The sequence below is a fragment of the Cryptomeria japonica genome, chromosome 11, assembly GCF_030272615.1.
Source record: "Cryptomeria japonica chromosome 11, Sugi_1.0, whole genome shotgun sequence".
In the NCBI taxonomy this organism is placed as follows: Eukaryota; Viridiplantae; Streptophyta; class Pinopsida; order Cupressales; family Cupressaceae; genus Cryptomeria; species Cryptomeria japonica.
In genome coordinates, this window is record NC_081415.1 from 525,784,929 (window position 1) to 525,804,482 (window position 19,554).

The window sequence follows — 19,554 nt, forward strand, 5'->3', positions numbered from 1 at the left end:
TGGGTAATTTGAAGAGGATTTCATAGGAAGGGCCTCTATTGGTAAATGCAAAGGCATTCTAGGAGAGAAACCTGAAAATATTTAACTGATTAAACTAGAAAAGCAAGTCGAAGCCTCCAAGCCAAGTCAACTGATTGTAACAAGAGGATGGATGAGATGGGGAGTAGCTTAAAAAAGGAGGATGATGTTTTGTCTGTTACTGCCATGAATTTAGTAGTCTAACAAGTTGGTTAAGGAGAGATAAGTAGGGTTTTGCATAGATGTTGACCTCATCTAATTTGAGTATAAATGAATGGCGGTTGAGAGGAGTGGATCAACTTAAATCCAAATAGAGAGTCAAGAGGCATGAGAGCGTTAATAGTGAAGATTCCATTCTCCATAAGAGAGCCCGTTTGTTCTTGGATATGCTATAGAAATCATTATTCTATTTTTACTATAGGGGAAAGGATCCAGATCAATTTTTGTTATAAGCAGGGGACTTGCCAAGTAAGCTGCTGTAAAAAAATACTGGGTCCTTTCCCCTAGTTATTTAGATGCTGGATTTTTCATGAGATGAGTTTTCTACAAGGTGCATGTTACCCCAACTTTTAGAGGGATGCATTTCTAGGATGGGAGGACGCATTTCTGGAGCGACCATTTTTTTTTGGCCAATTTTTTAGGGGACGCCAAAGGGGACAGATATATAACATATAGGGGAAAGTTAAAATATATAGGTTTAAATATTCATATGAAAACATGGATAAAGCATGCATATATACATTATATTCATATGAATACAATGACCATGGATAAAGTAGGCATGCATACATACATCATTGAACCTTAACATATAAGTAAGTCATAACATTTGTGTTCAAAATTCATTGTCAATATGCATGTGCTTTAAAAAAAATAACATACAAAATACCCAAAGACTGCATTGTTGCCATATAGTTTCACAAGTTTCAATTACAATATGTTAAGATAAAAATACAGAATAACAAAGTAAACTGTTGCCCCTAATCAACATATCCCAACATAGCATCAAAATCAGAGTCCTCCGTAGAGTCATCGCTATTGTCATGGTACACCCCCAACTAATCCCTCTGGTGCCTCTTCCTCATCAACCTTGGCCACATCTGACTTCTCTGCTTGTCTAAAGGTAAGTCTATTCCTATATGTGGACCAATTCCTATATGCAGCAAAGGAAGTGGCAACCTGTGGAAGGAGGTGAGTGACAAACAACTTCAGCTGTGGTGTATCCTTCCCGTCTGTGGTTTACTCAATGATGGAACACAAAAATTGGCGAAGTCAAGGAATTGTTTGTGGAGTATGGAAGCGTACTCTGTCATGCCCAACTTTTGGGCACAAAAACGGAACAACAAATTTTTTTTTTTTTTTTTGACAACATGAACTCGCTATATATCCTAATAATAATAACTTTATTAGAGTTTTGTCTTATCGAGGATGTAAATAAATTCACTTACTAGGGTTGGGTTAATTAACCAACTCGAGCGAGCGACTTGTTTAGTGAAGATTAATTAGTATCACGGATTAGTTGGCTAGCTCAATTACCTAAATCAAGTTGTCGCTAATTAAAAACAAGGGTTAATTAGTTATCTTAATGTATTTAATCATTCCCAATCATATAATAATACTATTAATTAATTGATGCTCATGCAAATTTATTATTTAAATCCAACCGATGAGGGTTCGAATTTCTATAATGTCATTTGCCCACTAAAACCGACAATAAGCTAAAGCCAATTCTAATTTTCCCTAAACCCTTAATTTTGACGATTTAATTTTTATCCAGCCAAAATCGGTCTCAAGGGCTTAAGGTTCATGAAATGAATTTTACAATTTCTCCTTTTTAAATTTTTCCCCATTTACAATACAACCTAATGTCCACAATTAAATTGAGGATGATCTATTGACTAATTAAATAAATTAATTTGATTTAGGGTATAGTTTGCCAAATAAATTAACTTTTCGCTTTTATACCCCTTTAAATTAACTATATTAAAATTTAAATTTGCTAAAGAATAAAAGCATATAATAATTCAATTATAAAAATAACCCCCTTTTTTTTTTATTAATTAAAACTAGACTCTAACACTTTCAACTTAAATTTTCCAACTCTAATTTAAAATTCTTTTAATTAAAGAATTTCTTTATTCCTAAAATGCTAACCCTAACCCGAAATTGGGTTAGGGTTGCATTTCTATATATTTCCATTTTGTTTTATTTTCATATTATTTTATGCCCTAACCCTAAATGGGTTAGGGTTTATTAAACCCCCCCTTTTTTTAATTTGTTTTTGGAGTGTGAGATTGCAGGTACGACGGATTTAGGGCACAATGGCCGTGGCATGGCGGAGGGTTTTTCGAAGAGGGGGGGAGCGGAGGAAGTGCGTGGGGGTCTCCAGGCGCCGCTGTGCGTACACACAGTGGCGGCAGCGCCGCCCACTATGTGCACACACAGTGGCGGACGGCATAACCGCCGCCCACTGTGTATACACACAGTGGCGGGCGCCGCTCACTGTGCGTAGCACAGTGGCGGCCGCGACCGCTCCACTGTGTTACACACAGTGCGGTGCCCTTCGGCGCTGCCCATTGTGTGTAGCACAGTGGCTCGGCCGTGGCCGTCCATTGTGTTAACACATAGTAGACCGCGACTCGATGCGCGTGATTTCCTACTTTTAAAAAAAAATATTTTAATATTTCATTTTTTTTTTTTGCGTTTTAAATTTTATATGATGTGTTTTTAAAATATCAAATATATATATATATATATATATATATATATATATATATATATATATATATACATATATATATATATATATATATATATATATATATATATATATATGGTGCACATAATCATATATGAATATGTAAATATATATATATTTGTATATATATATTTATATATACATATAAACACTGCTATGATCAGAACATAACATATATGTATATATGTTTCTAAAGGTATCCACAGAGTATGTTTTCAGATGCAGAGTATATATATATATATATGGTTGGGATTAGGAAGTTTATTCTAAAATATTTTTAACACAACAGCATGCAATGCTTTATATATTTTGTAACAGGAATACATAGGAATATGTTTCCTTATCTTTTTTGTTGCAGGGTTAATCATATTCATATATATATATATATATATATATATATATATATATATATATATATATAAGTGTATATATATTTTCGATATATATATACACCTATATATTTACAGATATATTCAGATAAATGTTAAGACAATAGGGCTGGAAACCCTTATATTGTTTTGGGATTCTAACATTTAAATATTCTGATCTTAGTCTTTTAACAGCATTAAGAATAGGTCTTATTTTTCTTCTTTTTAACAGTCATACATCATGCTTTCTACAGCAATGTAAAATACTAGATCCCTTCCAACTATGTCTAAACAATAAAATAACAGTAATTTAAACTATGCAAGTAATAATGAAACCTAATGCATTCCTTTCTCTTTTTCTTTAATAATGCAGTAAATAAACAAGTTAACAGTCCCCTTTTTTTTTGAGACAAGATTTAGATGTAGTCTACAGCAACATAATAGGCATCAAATTTTTAAGTAAAGATTACATTGCTTACATATTATTAATTTACAATGGCCCATATATAAAATGGGTGAATAAACTAACCAGTCTTTTCATTCCTAATCTTTATACACAGGATAAAGGAAAACAACCTAAAGCTCTTTATTTACATATACATTTTTTTTTTTTGCTACAAATCATAAAATTACATTTTCTTTTTTTTGATTTTATGCATTTAAATGGAAATCTGAATCTAAATAGAAATCTGCAACCAAACAATCTGCAACTCCTAGTCTCTTTTCCAAGCCACCTGCATGTAAAATTTTAGGGCTGTGACCATGGGATGCTCACCTCCCAGCCTAGGCTTACCAAAAGCCACCCCGAGCTTGGAGAATCAAGACTTAGACGGGGTTACAACCAAGCAATGCAACAAGCAAAGGGGAAGAAAATAACACAACAGAGACACCCCTTCCCAAGCTGAAAACTCCATCACAAAATGTGATGCCTTATTAGGGTGGAAGTGGACCAAGTACCCTAGGGGAGAAATCTGCTAAATAAAACTTTACAGCCAACTCATGGCACCCATGATAGCATAACCAAAAATTCATCCTTAATCCCTACACCCTTATGACTCCCAAAGAGGCAAACATGCCATATTTGCTCCCCTTATGACCCCCAAGAGAAATATCACAAAAGAAAGCAGTAAGGGTCTCATGGACAGACCCTTGAGATCACTCTCAACATGAGAGCCTCTCACCCTAAGGGCTGTCAAGCTCCTTCCACCCCCAAGACCAATCTTTCCTCCCAAGGAAAGGAGGGTCTTGAACATTCCCCAAACACAACATTACATAAAACAACAATAAACAAGAAACACATAAATTTTACAAATACAACACAAACAAAGGGTTACAACAATTTCCATTCAAACATTCTATTACATTTTGCATTACATAAGAGGGGAAAAGATAACACCAACCTTGACTTGCCAAGGGAAATCTAAGGGAAAGCTTGATGAAGAGCTGCCCAATCCTCTAATTCTTTTCTGCAATTCCTTAGCCCCCAAATCTGCTATCCTAAAAACTGATTTTTTTCCAAAATTTTTCAAAAATCTCCAAGGATGGAGAGTGGGTGATTAGCTCACTAAGCTTCCATTCTTAGCCTAAGAAGGCCTCTCTCACTCCTTCCAACCTCTTGGATAGAGTGAGGGATCCCCCATTGGATTGGTCTTCCCTAGGTCTTACACACTCCCTAACCTAGGTGTCTAGAGAAGGGAAATGGAATGGGGAAGAGGGATTACTCCCTTCAAGAAGGTTCTCCTACCAAGGAGGGCACTCCTATAGATGGAATTCGTCCATCTTGGAAAAACCACTTTTTTGGGTGGTTAAACAAGTCCTAAGGGAAAGACATATGGCCAATTTTGGCCTTCACCCATAGGTACCCCATGAGGCCTAATAGAAATGCTCTAAAATTGACTCTAGGAGTTGATTTGACCTTTAGAAAGTCCACCTGAAGTTAACCTACGGGTCAACTCTGAGTTGACCCTCCTTGTGGCTCACTAACCTAGATTTCTTGGTTCCTTCAAGGATAATTAGGAGATATAACAATTAACAAAAACAAACTTTCCAAAAAGGTGACTTGACAAATTGCCAACACAACATACTACATAGGTGTCAAGTGACACTACAAAATAATTCCACATCACAATACACACGTGGCAATTGTCCTTTAAACAATTTAAACAATTCGATAAATACAATTTACACTCATGCAACATTTTACATTTACGAATAAAATACAATACATACGGGGTGTTGTCTCTCCAAATAGACAACCCCTGGTTTTACTAACGCACATAGGCCTAGGCTTGATTCTCCATAATATTTCCATGGTCACATGGATAATTTTCCTGCACATCTCGATTTAAACATTAGTACTTCCCAATAGCCTCATATAATATAAAACACATAATTAGAATACAATACATTCATTTGCAAAGACTTGTCATTATAAAATACGATTTGTCACAAATCAAAGCAATTCATCATAATCCTCAAAATTTGATCCATCTGCAAGCTATGCAAACATATTTCTAACATTATAACAAATCCTGAAATTCAGATAATAACATACATCATCACAATATTACCCTAATCTAGAATCATATAATATTCTATAATCCACAAGGCATAGAAATGGGGCATCAAATATATATCAGTATTACCAAAAATCGTGGGATCATAAAAAAAGTTCTATATCCATAGTGTGTCAAAACTAGCATCCAAAATAGTTCTAATATGAAAATAACTGAAAAGATAAGATAGATCGGGGTAGGGCCTCACATACTCCTTTGGATACATCTTATCAATGTCCCACATGAACCCATCTAAAACCTCTTGGTCATCACATGGAGGTAACCATCCATCCCTTGGTGCATACCATTTGGGATTTAGAGCATAGGTTGCCATATGAAGTGGGATATCTTCCACCTCCGTGTTACAATGGGCCTAATTTGTTGCTCATATAACCCTAATGCAGGATCTTTAGCCAAATTGTTTGTTTTATCTTCTCAAGCATACTGTCAAAATGTAAACAAAAATTTCAAAAGAATTAATTGACAAGATATAAACTTTTAAAGTTGGAACATTGGCTAGTAAAATTAAAATATTAATCTCAACAATCTAATATAAATTTTGATTAGAATTAGCAATGTCTTACCTCACATTGGACCACCAATTGTCATGAATGATCTTTTGTTTGATGGATTTTCCTTAAGTAGAGGTTGAATTAGACCATCTAACCCACTCTAAATTCACCATCATTAGTTGTAGAGGCTCATGCACCTCAAGAATCCTCTCCAACAAGATGAAGTAAGTGGCATTACCTATATTCATTAAAAGCAATAAAAGGTTCAATGAAATTGGAATATAAATGTTTGAAGTTTTTGTAGCGTCATAAAATTGCGACCCTCGCAATTTTCCACTACATTTGGGTCTTTGCATTAGCGGACGAATCCATAAGCTTGATCGAAGATCCAAAACATGTTCAAGACATTAGAAACTTGCATTTTCCATCATTCTACACTGCCTCCTCGTGGTTGCCTATCCTAAATTAGGGTAGGATAGGGGCGTGGCGCCCTTGTCCTAGCCCTATTTTGGGACCCCTTTGATCCTTTCTTGCATTGGGCTTGTCAATTGTGAAGCGGGAAAAGTTTCTCTATGTCGGCTTAAGACGAGAAATTGCCTAAATACCCCTAATTGGCAAGTATATAAGGAGCACTTCCCCTCCTATTCACACAATTCGATGATAAGAAAATTGGATCATAAGTGAAATCAAGTGCAAGCATTCAAGAATTGAGCATTTCAAGTCTCCTTTCAAGGCTAGGTGTTGCATTCAAGCCAAGGATTCAACCATTGAAGAGGAGATTTCTATCAACATTCAAGACATCCTATTTCCAATACCCATTCAAGCACATTCATCTACAAAGGTATCAACATCCCCTTCTTGAGGTGGATTTTACTTCAGACATTTCCTTTCATCTTGCAACATTTTACAACCACTTGGTTAATTCCAAAATGGGGTTTGACCTGAAGGCAAATCCCCAATCCCAACAACGTTTTTCTTGTTTTTCTATGTGTAGGTTGCATGTGCGCGACTGTAATTGCAGGTTTAGGCTTTATTTTAAGAGATGGAAAAACCTTTTTCGGCGCATGGATTTTTCGAAGGACTGTGTGCAACTTACACATGGTCCATGCAATTTTTGCTCATATTTGCAGGGAAGCTTTGTCTCGACATTTTATAGCTAATTCTAGGTGCATAGCTTCATCCCGCATCTCTATCCCAATATATAACTGTTTCTTTGTCATTTCTACACTTAGTCTTAAACTGGTTAATTCAACTAGTCTATTTTAAAAGAGGGTTAATTTACTTTCCTAACAACTTCCCAAATTTACCATAATTCACTTAGTATTCAATCTTTTACCATTGGGGATTGGATCTAGTGAATTCAACCCCTCTTTTAAATGTAATGTGTGTGAAAAATTGAAGGGAATCCTTTGTGAAACTTTCATTCCTTCTTTTGAGGGGAGTAAAGCTTTCCACTTGATCTCCCCTCATCATTTTTCACCATATTACATTTTGGTGAACCCGACGTCTTACATGCTTTACATTGAAAATTATTGCATACTTTTCATGTACAAGTTTAATTTTCGTGCAATTTACAAAAACTTAATGGTTAATTCATTCAAAACTCTAGTTATTAAAATTGAAATTGAACTTGTATTCTGCAAAAATTGTTATCTATTGTCTTAGATCTGACAATTACATTGCTTGTCAAATTCACTTCTTTCATTGTCTTGTTCAATTTGCAAATAAAATTTACAAAATTAAGTGGTTAATTGTCAAAACCCTAATTTTCAAACATCAACTTGAACTTGTGCAAAAATTGAATTTAGATTTAATTTTCAGATTTGTCTTCTTGCCTAAAATTTAAATTTTCAATTTCCCTCCTTTTCCCAAAATTCAAAATTTCAAAATTCAGTGGTTAGGTCCTAAAACCCTAATCCTCAAATTTAATTGGATTTTGTACAAATTTCAATCAATTTCAACCAATTTCAGCTTTCTAAAGGTGGCCTTATTCATTAGGTTTGACCTTTTTCAAAATTCTAATTCAATTTCTTATCTTTTTCAAAACCCTAATAGGGTCCTATTTCGACATTCAAACCTTAATTTCACCTATCTAGAGATCATAAAATCAATCAATTTTTTGGGGTTAGCTCTCAAATCATGATAGCTTTCATACCTGAAATTTTTTGAAAAAGTTGGGAGGACCGTGCATAACTTACACATTGTCCCTGACTTTTTTCCCAAAATTTCGTGAGATTGTTATGATTGTATTTAATTGCTTAAATCTAGAAAATTAGTTAATTTTGTCGAATCTTGATCCCTCTAAAATTTAAAACACTTCCCAATTTCAACATTGCAACTTTCAAGGAAACATTCAAAATTAAGTGGTTAATTATAGTCTTCCCTAATTTTAAGATCTTAATTTTGTCAATTTTAAATTTGAAATTAAGTGGTATCCCATTGGCCCTAATTTTAAATTTCATTCTCTTTTTATTAATTATAAATTTTTCTTGGAGATTGTGTTATTTCTTCTTTCCACAAAGTTCAAATTGTATAATCACCATTTTCTTGAATTTTGCATTATTCAATTTTGCAAACTTTGTTCCCAAAATTTAAAATTCAAAATTTCCCTCCAGTGCATGAGTTTTACAACTATTAGTCCTACCTATACTATCCCTGTTAGACGAAGCATTAGAATTAAGGCTTCCCAAGGTTTAATTCCCGAAGAGATGGAGCCTAATTTGGGTGACTTCTACAATGAGGATATTGCTAATTCTTCCCTTCTTAATAATATCTCTACCTATCTAATTGATGATTCCCATGATGAAGAAAAATATTTGAATAGAGTTTCCATAAATCAACTTTCAAAATTGGACAATCAATTTGATAATTTCCAACAATGGATGTCCCAAGAATATCCTAATAGTGAAACTCTTCCATTAATTGAAGGCCTAAAACACATGATTCAAAGTGATAAGAATGGAAGTGATATATTGCGTGGTATTGCTCACATTGTTTATTCTAATGTTATTCCTATGAAGAGTTGTGCTAAGAACCCAGGTTATTCACAACCTCCTACACAAATCAATCATTCTTTTCCTTTGACCACTTCTATGGCTAGTATTCCTACTTTCACTTCAAACATCATGCCTACTTCAACTCAAAATGTCATACCTACAACCATTAGTCATGGGGGCAATCCCTCTTCTTCATTCAATCCTCTATCTTCAATAAGTATTCCTATTGTCTCTCAACCAATCAATGTGACACAAGGGGGTAATTCATTCAATCATTTTACTCCTCCTTTTAATGTCCCATTTCCTACTCAATCATCACCTATGCCTAATTACCATAGTGTCCCACCACCTTACTCTCAATCAATGCCTTCTTTCAATAACATCACACCACCTTATCAATCAAACATGTTTAACATAAAATTTTCAACCGAAGCAACCATTAATAACCTTGCTCAAACTGTGTCTTCATTGCAACAACGAATTGCTTCAATGATTCAATCCAAGTTTAGTGTGCCCACATTTGATGTTGCGAGCCCACTTTCTCTTGATATTATTAGAGTTGTCCCTCCTAAACATGTTGAAGTCCCTCAATTAGAACTCTATAATGGAAAAGGTGATCCTTTAACACATGTTAAAACATTCCAAAATTTGTGTATTGACTTTGCTTATGATGAAAAATTGCTTGCCAAATTGTTTACTAGAACATTAAGAGATAAGACTTTACAATGGTATTTCTCTTTGCCTTTTTATTCTATTACTTCTTTTCAGCAATTAACAAATGCTTTTATTCAATAGTTTCAAAACAACATAGGCCCTAAAATCACTTTGACTGATTTAATGCATTGTAAACAAGGCGTTAAAGAAAACGTGACTGATTTCATTGGTAGATACAAGCAATTGTGCTCTCAAATCTCTTTTCCAGTGCCTGATAATGATATTTAAAGAATTTTCATTTCTAATTTACAAAAAGACATTAGGGAAAAACTTTTATTTTCTGAGTTTACTTCCTTTTCGTAGTTGTGTGCAACACTTCACAATTATCAACTAATTGTGAGTCAAAAGGAGCAATCTACTCATATGGCTCTAAATGATAAGGGTGAGAGTGCTCAAAAACCGTTTGCGAAGTTCAAACCAAACAAAGGCTTCATCAAATTCAATGACACCATCAACAACAACAATGTGAATGCTACAATAGGTGTGCCTCCTATTTCTAAATTTTTGAAAAGAGAGAAAGAATTTATTCCTTTGAATGAATCTTTGTATAGCATCATGTCTCAATTGTTACAAAGAAATTTTATCAAACTTCCTCCAATAAAACCAGTTGATCCTTCTAAATCAACTTCACCTAACTTTGATAATAATTCTTTTTTGTCAATTTCATCGTCAACCTGGTCATGATACTGAAAAATGTTTTGCATTAAAATGTAAGATTCAAGACTTGATTGATAATAATACTATACTTGTGGCAGGTGTGAATGATAAGGGAAACAAATCAGTAGCTCCAAATCAAAATCTCAAGATTTTCACTGATCCTTTACCTTCTCATACCTCCAACATGATTGAGACTGAACAAACTTCTTTCTCTCCCTCTGATGTCACTTTCACAACTCCAAATGTGGTTAATATGGTCGAGAAACAAGAAACACCTAAGAATCCATGTATCACATTTGATCCCAATGAGACCATTAGGGCACCTAATGACCCTTTATACATAGTTGCAAAGATCCAAGACACACCTTGTCATGGTGTGCTTATTGATCCCTCTTGCATGGTTAATGTCATCACTGAAGAATATATTTATACTTTACATTTGCATCAACCAATCTATAATAGTACTAATGTGGTCATTAAGTTATTTGATGGATTTTCTTGTCCTACTATTGGTTCTATCATGCTTGCTATTGAGGTTCATACTAAATCTATAGATGTCAACTTTGTTATCATTCCTTCATTTGAACAATTCTATGTGAAACTAGGCTACCCTTGGCTATCTTCCATGAAGGCTATTGCTTCTCCAATACATAAGTGTTTGAAATTTCTCCACAATGGAAAAATCATAACTATTAACCATAACTTATTTTGACCAACCGAAAGAAGTCCAGGTGTTCCTATTGATTACTTTTGGCCTCAACAATTTGGATCTCTTCCACCAAGAAGTGATGCTTTCTTTCAATCTTATAAAAAATGGAAGAAAGATATGATCTTATCCTTAAGCCAACCTAGAACTCCAAAACTTGATATTCCCATCATTCTTGAAGATGAAGTTCTTCCCCTAAAGGATATAACTAATCTTCCTCCTAAGGAAGATTCCCAACCTATTCCTATGGATGAGACTATTCCTTCTCCTAAGAAGAACAATAATATTCCTCCTAGGGTTAGACCTGTACCTCCTCCTCATGATGGACCTGGTCTCCTTCCTACACCAAACATTCCTCCTTTATATGGTGCAGTTCCACCTCCTTCCTCTTCTAGAGAGAAGAGACCTGCCTCTTCTCTTGTCCAACCTAAAAGACCTCAACCTAAATATTCAACTACCAAAGATGATAATATTCCCCCTTCAACAAATATACCTCAGTCTTCTCAGCCTTCTGCTAAGACTAGACATAATCATTGTGCAAGAGAACGATGACAAAAACGTCGTGCTAGAGCTCGTGCAATTGTTTCTCAAACTATTCAACCTCCTAAAGCACCAATAGCTGGCATGATTCCATTTTATCCTTAGCAAGATGTTGAACCTAAATCTCCAAATCATAAGTTGCAAAACACATGTGATGGTTTTACTCCTATTCATGTTAGAGATCCTCTTTTTATAAATCTTGATGAAGAAATGGGTGAAAATGTTATTCATGATGGCAATACAACTCCTAATGCTTCTGATAGTGAATATGAATATGTTGATGTTGACAAAGATTTATTTTCAGAATTTTCCAAAGCCTTAATTCTAGCTCCTAGAAACAAACAAAGTGACTTAGCACATGAGCATAGTCCTTGTTTGGATCTTGTGATAGCTCCATTTGTTGTGCTCGATGTTGCTCCTCTGACATGTTTCCCGCCTTTCCAAAATAGTGATCAACAAGATCAGGAGGAGGATGTCATGCTAGACTAGCTACATTAGTACCGTAGATCCTCTACCTATCTCCTTTCTTTCTCTTTTGTGACCATTCTTCTATGTGTATCCCTCTTATTCTATTTTTTGTCCTTAGTGATGTCTACTTGAGGACAATGCAAAGCATTGATATCTCTTTTGGTCTCTTTCATGTTGACTCAAAAGACACATGTGTTCCATTTCTTCCAAGGTAGTTTCCTTTCTTTGGGGAATGAGAACTATTCTATGCCTATATACATGATATACACAAGTTATCATACTGTATACTGACCCCAAGGAAAGCGAAGCCACCATGTGCTTTGTGTTTTGTGTTCATTATCCTTGGGTTTATTCCTCAATTGGGGGCTAAATCCTTGCGATAACATGCTCCCTCTCTTTCTCTATCTTAGGTGTATCCTACCTTAAAGCAACTGCTCCTGATAAGGCATGTGCGATCACTTTAACGTGAGGTCATGCACTCCGCTCATATTTTCCTTCTTGATACTTAAAGTTACTTAGTAAACCTGGCTTTTCTTTTTAATTTTTGGTATCCTTTATTTTCATGACTCATAGTGAGGGGAACTTTACAACTTGCAATCATGGTTCTCCCTCCTGATCTTCCCTTTTACTTTGTCAATCGAAGTCATAAGATCCTGAGTCCATAGGGGGCTTGGTGTATCTTGCCTCCTTGACGTGGTGAAAGTCTTTCAATGTTGTCTCCTTGTACTATACAGGTAGTATTGGCGTACGCTTATACTCTTGCTAAACTGGGGACTAAATGTAGTGTCATAAAATTGTGACCCTTGCAAATTTTAACCGCATTTGGGTCTTTGCATTAGCAGATGAATCCCTAAGCCTGATTGAAGACCCGAAACATGCTCAAGATATCAGAAACTTAGATTTTTCATCATTCTGTACTGCCTCTTTGTGGTTGCCTGTCCTAAATTAGGGAAGGACAAGGGCATGGAACCCTTTTCGTAGCCCTATTTCGGCCCCCCTTTGATCCTTTCTTGCATTGGGCTTGTCAATTCTGAAGCGGGAAAAGTTTCTCTATGTCGGCCTAAGACGAGAAATTACCTAAATACCCCTAATTGGCAACTATAAGGATAAATTCCACTCCCATTCACATAAGTTGATGATAAGAAAAGTGGATCATAAGTGAAATCAAGTGCAAGCATTCAAGCATTCAAGTATTAAAGCATTCAAGCATTCAAGCATTGAGCATTTCAAGTTTCCTTTTAAGGCTAGGTGTTGCATTCAAGTCAAGGATTCAACCATTGAAGAGGAGATTTCTATCAACATTCAAGGCATCTTATTTCACATACCCATTCAAGCACATTCATCTACAAAGGTCTCAACATCCCCTTCTTGAGGCGGATTTTACTTCAGACATTTACATTTCCTTTCATTTACTTACAACATTTTACAACCACTTGGTTAACTCCAAAATGGGGTTTGACCTGAAGGCAAACCCCCAATCCCAACAACACTTCCCTTGTAGGTGTAGGTGCGTGGCTGTAATTGCAAGTTTAGGCTTCATTTTCAGAGATGGAAAAACCCTTTTCAGCACACGGTTTTTTTTAGAGGACAGTGTGCAACTTACACATGGTGCCTGCAACTTTTGCTCAGATTTGTAGGGAAGCTTCATCTCGATATTTTATTAGCTAATTCCAGGTGCATAGCTTTATCCCACCTCTCTATCCCAAGATATAATTATTTCTTTGTCATTTCTGCACTTAGTCTCAAATTGCTTAATTCAACTAGTCTATTTTAAAAGATGGTTAATTTACTTTCCTAACAACAACCAAATTTACCACAATTCACGTAGTATTCAATCTCTTACCATTGGGGATTGGATCTAGTGAATTCAAACCTTCTTTTAAATGTAATGTGTGTGAAAAATTGAAGGGAATCCTTTGTGAAAGTTTCATTCCTTCTTTTGAGGAGAGTAAAGCTTTCCACTTGATCTCCCCTCATCATTTTTCACCATATTATGGTTTTAAAAATTTGTGAAGCAAATATGATAATCCATTATTGTATACAGCAAAATCGGGATGTTAAACTATTGTAAAACCAAACAACTTGATTCAACGACATAAAAACCTTAGTTCTACAATTAAAATCTACCTTACACCAATGAAGAATCTAAAACATCAAAAATAACAAAAATAGAAAGATCATACCATTCACATGCTTAGCAGGGTTTGATCTCCATTGTTCCCTATCTTCATTGATCTTGTTTAATATTATTGCTCTTAGATTTTGTATTGTGCACAAGAGCTCAACAAAGAATGGATTGTGGTTGTGTAGACATTTGAATGATTGATTGTTGTGAAAGATCGCATGAAAATTGATTAGCTAGTTAGGGGATTGACAAGGATGAAACGATCCTCTTATATAGAGAACACCTTGGAAATGGAGGGATAGGATTAAGAGGTGAAATGATAAATGGTTGATGAGGATTAAAGGGTAGGTATAGAAAATAGGAAAATATTAGAGAGGTGGTTAAAGGTGAATTAAGAGATGAATGCCAAGTATCATGGAGGGAAAAAACTAATGAATTAATTAAATAAATAAAGATCTATTTAATCAATAGAAGAAGTGGGGCCAATTAAATAAATAAAATGTTTATTTAATTTAGGAAAATGATAATTTAAATAAAAAATTATTTAATTTAGAGAAAGGATAGTTTAAATAAAAAAATATATTTATTTAAATAGGGAATGGCTAGAAGAGGCTTAGTGAATTAATTAAAAAAAATACAAATCTATTTAATTAATAGCAAGCTTAGGATAAAATAATTAAATAAATAAAAATATTTATTTAATCAAGCTAGGACAATTTTAGGTGTCTACAAGGTTTAATGTAATTGGAATACAAATTTTTGAAGTTTCAAAAATTTGTCAAGCAAATATGACAATCCCACACCCTACTCTCTCATGAATTTCTTTTACTTTGATCCTTAGGTGTAACATATTGGAGAAGAGGTTTTATCTATTGAAAGAGCCTTTTGCATATTTTTCCATGATTGTTTAAGGGAACTTAAATTGATTAGGTTGATGTCCACTACTTCTCTCAACACTTGCACTTGTATTTCCATCACCCACTTCCACTTCCTTCTCACTAATACTTTCACCCTCATTGTTGCTCATTTTCTTTTGAGATTGAATGAAGTTTTAAAAGGAAAAACTGTGAAAAAAATATTTTTGTAATTTCATGGTTCAAATTTTGAAAAAAAATGGAAAAAGGAAAAATGGAAGAATGAAACTTACTTCTTTCAATCTTGAAGGAAGATACAAGTTGCCCTATCTATTGAACCATATTTTCTTCTACTCTAAACTGCTTCTCCTCTTTTAGTGGTTTCCTTCAAACCATCTTACTGCTCCAAGATTTTCTTCTCACACAAATGACCAAATGAGACAAAATGTGTCAACTATTGACATTTAGGGCGAGCTAGGAGGTAGGGGCCCACAAAAGGGAAAAAATATATTATTTATTGCAAGTTAGATATGTTTTTTTGGCAAAATTTTTCCTTGATGTTGGGGATATCCCATTGTCCTTGAGATGGTTGGGGAAAGTCTTAGATGTCCCTTGTTGTCTCAAGGAGGATCGAACATCCCTAGCATCAGAGAACGTCCTCCCCCTAATTTTCAGGATGTTTCCTAAGAAAAATGAGTTCTTTGGGGATGTAGTGGGGACATCCCCACGTCCCTAGGATGAGGACAAGGGATTTCAGCTATGGCACGCATCCCTGGATAACACATGTTTATATGACTAATTCTTCTTTTGAATGCGTTTTCTCTTGTATTTTGCATAATAAGGGGGAAATTATGTTTCTTGTTTGATAGTTTTTCAAATCATAATGTGATGCATTCAATATTTTGAATTGGTTGGTTATATTTTTCTAACTACTCTACATAAAGATCAATTTCAATGAATCTTTTATTGGAGTACATGTAACATATAATTACAAATCATCTTGATCAAGTAGATCATGTTATTTATTTGGTTGGTTAGTGATTTTTACAAGATTTATCTTTCATTAATATAGGAGTTGTTTCCAATAAGAAGAAAAGTAGTATCAATACAAATTACATTTGTTACTTGAGGATGTCCAACCATGCTTTGGAAATGGTAGAGGTATGCAAATGGAAACAAGCAATAATCCATACCAAGGAAATTGTGCCTCATCGATGAGAGGAGTAAAGTTGAGGTAGGAAATTTACTCTCCACAAGGGGGACAAAATGGATGGGCCAATGAGGGTGTATTGTAAAAGTGACAAGAGGAATTGATAAGTGAAGAAAAAAAGGAGAACTCTACCATTCAAACAAACTCAAGCAAAGACTTATATTCCTAAAAGGAATCCAAAATCCAAAGTAATAGATGATTAGTACTGCATCGTGGTGGCAACATCTAATAAAATGCCAAGGAAACTTAGGAGGAAACTACACATGTAACATTGGTCTACCAATGGTAGGAAAAAATAATATCAAGCTCAATTGTGAGCTTGGAAGTATCTTAATCAACGATAAAGATCCAAGTCAAGTGGTGAAAAAACAAAGGGCGAGGAAAAGATAAGTAAATATATCACTCTTCCAAGGTTTACGTTAGTGGAAATATTTGGGAAGAAGCATCTGTTATGTGATTGATGAAATAGAAATACCTCAAAATAGAGATTTAGGAAAGACAAGAACATAGGGAATTCATTGACCCATACAAAGTCCTTGATGCAATTAAGCATTACATTTGTATCATTATATGTATTTAATGTGTTTGGAATTTTATATAGGTTGACGAGAAATTATAATCTTCAGAAACCAAAACCAAAACCAACTGGAAAAGGATGGTGGTAAGTATATGTTGACGAACACTGCCATTATTTATATTAATTAATGATGCCGTTTTCACAAGGAACAAATAATAGCATTAATTGAGCAAGGATGGTAAAAGCATTATGTTATGGATGCAATTGAGGGAAAATCCTAGGTCTTTGTTGAGAAAAAAGACAAAATGTATCACGATTTCATTCACAAACATTAGAATTCATGTTCAAATAAGATAGATGAAGAATCAACTAAGGCTACGATGAAATTTATGTGCCTTGATTTCCTTTGAAATTGAGAATTGGTGCAACCTTATATCTCTAAAATTGGGTAATGATGCAACAACATATTACCTAAGCGAAGAGAGATGCATTACAAGGCTCAAAACACTTCAATAATAACATTAGTTAACCCAAAAGACAAAAGTTTGAACCCATAAAATCTGATGCACACGATATTTAAGTAGATTCGTTTCAATAAGCAACATGATCAAGTCCACATAAATTAAACTTCGCATGGCAAAACAATTGAAATCAGGAGCCAATGATTTTCTATATCAAATAAATTAGAATTATAATTTAAGTCATCCTATTCCCCCATATATATGAGGGTAGAAAAGATGCAAAATTGACTCATCTCAAATTTATCTACTACTAACAATGCCAAGGTACAAGCAAAAATGCACCATACACCTCCTTTGTGCAAAGATCCTCCAAAATCTTGCTCTAATCTCATTATCCAAACATATGACTTCATCACTAATTGGAACTATCGTCTTTGACTGTTGGGGAAACAAAGGAGAAAAATGACCAAGCTAAGCGCGACAAAGACATGGATGAGTAAAGCAAACCCTAGGTTTGATAGTGCGGGTTCAACATCAACAAAGAAAGCAATTTAGTGGGGTGACGATGTAGATGAAGAAAATGATAGTAGAGATCAAAGATTAGAAAAATGTTTGAATGAAGGAAAATGTTTTTTCTCTATTTTCCCATGGTTATTCGCCCTTTGATGAGGAAGGCATTGGGGATTATTTTTCTGAGGATGATCTAGTGGAAGAGGAGGATGAACTTCTATTGGATATTATCCTTGATGCATGTTGAAAGGGGAACAAGCTTGTTGGGGATTTTGTGGCTGAGGTTGGAGAACAATTTTTAGATATGTTAAAAGGGTTTCTCCTCCCTTATTTAAGTTTTTCCTTCAATTCAACCTCCACTAAATAAGATATGGGGTTTTAGTTTGATTATATTAATGATGGTGTTGTTTCTTCTCCCCTTCTTGTTGTTCCTATTTTGTCCCTTCGGGTTTCAGAAGAACTCATTGAGTTGAATGTTTGTGGTGATTCAAGCCTACATATAGATGTGGGTTATGATGTGATGGTTGAGCATTTTGGTGCACTTGTGGCTATTATTTCTACTTTGGACCGTGATGTGATTACTATGATTATTGGTGCTCCTATGGTTGTTTTTTCCTCACTTCCTATTGTTGTCTCCACTTCAACCCCTAGGATTTTGGAATATGTTTTCACAAAGGAGGTGTATGGTGCATCTAACCTACAATTAGGCTATTATTATGGTTATATTGATAGGATTTCCTCTAAGATTAAGGAGGATGGTTAATTCTAAATTAATATTCTTTATTCTCTCTGTACTCAGTTGTCGGTTTGGCTTTGGAGCTTGTTTGTTGGGAGATTTTCTTGCAATTATTCCAATATTAATACTATTAAAAATTGGATTCTTTGGGTTTGGAAACTTAGAGGCCAAGTTGAGGTAACTACTTTGTTGAATGTGTTAGGATAAAGTGACATTAACCTTGCAATCCTAAGCTATTCATATATCTACATATTCTTTGAAAAGTAATTGATAGGACATGTGCAAAAAATATTAAATATTTACATACTTTATGGCTAATTATAATTGCATTTTCAAGAGGTGAACATGAAGAGGTGATAAATATAAATAAAATGGACAAAATACACTTTTTCCCATGTCCATAATGAGACATGAAGGGCCCAAGATTTGGAAGAGAAAATGTATCCATTTGGGAGTTTGAATAGTCACCAAGAGTTACAGAGCACCCAGAATGTCAACAATCTTAATGGCTTTGGGTTTTTCACCCAAGGAGGAGTCACTTGAAGAGTTATTATTTTGTTAGTCTATTGACTATTCATTCTCAAAGGAATGGGTTTCTGCAAGTGGTTTTGGCTCCTTGTTTTGAGAAAATAGTTATAGTTTTTCCTCTCCCATTTGGCTATAATTGGTGCCAAGGCATAGTTGTTTAATCATAAATTCTTTGAGGTTTCCAACTAGTTTTGGCTTTAGTTGGAAAAGGTGAAGTATATTATTGTTTTAGTCTCTTATGAAAATTAATAATACACTTTCCCTCATTCTATGGTAGAGTTTTTTTCCCAAAAGGGTTTCTCCACATAAATCTGTTCTATT